Source organism: Mesoplodon bidens (genome assembly GCF_964165515.1).
Source record: "Mesoplodon bidens genome assembly, contig: HAP1_SCAFFOLD_164, whole genome shotgun sequence".
NCBI classification, from domain to species: domain Eukaryota; kingdom Metazoa; phylum Chordata; class Mammalia; order Artiodactyla; family Ziphiidae; genus Mesoplodon; species Mesoplodon bidens.
Window position 1 is genome coordinate 70,244 of NW_027671188.1, and position 527 is coordinate 70,770.

A 527-nucleotide genomic window follows, 5' to 3' on the forward strand; every position below is an offset into this window, starting at 1 on the left:
TACATAACAGCAGCCCAGGCATTCAGGGGAATCGGGACAGGCGGCCTGCACCCTGCGAGGGCTGGCTGGTGGTAAGGGTGCTGCTACCTGTCTGTCACCCTGGGGGTTCACCCTGCGTGAATACATATGCAAATAGCCGCCAACGTGGAGCACTTACCACGTGTCAGGGATCTCACAGGGATTACCTTATACAATCTTCCCAGTCACTCCCTTTAATGAGTGCCATTATCCTCCCACTTTGAGGATGAGGAAACTGAGGCTCAGCGAGGTGATGCGGCCTGCCCATGACCGCCTGGGGGTCCAGGTCTGTCTGGACCACAGCTGGAGCTCCCAGTGCCAGGCTTGGAGCGGGGCGGTGGGGCTGGGGCAGGATGGGTGGAAACCCCCGGCCGCGTGGGTGCCCAGTGAGGGGACGAGTGCAAGAGGGTGAAGGGCGTGGGGGCGGCTCACCTTGACGATGAGCGAGCGGGTTCTGAAACATGGAATCCCGCACGACCCCCAGCCTCTCATTCTCCATGGCCGGTTGG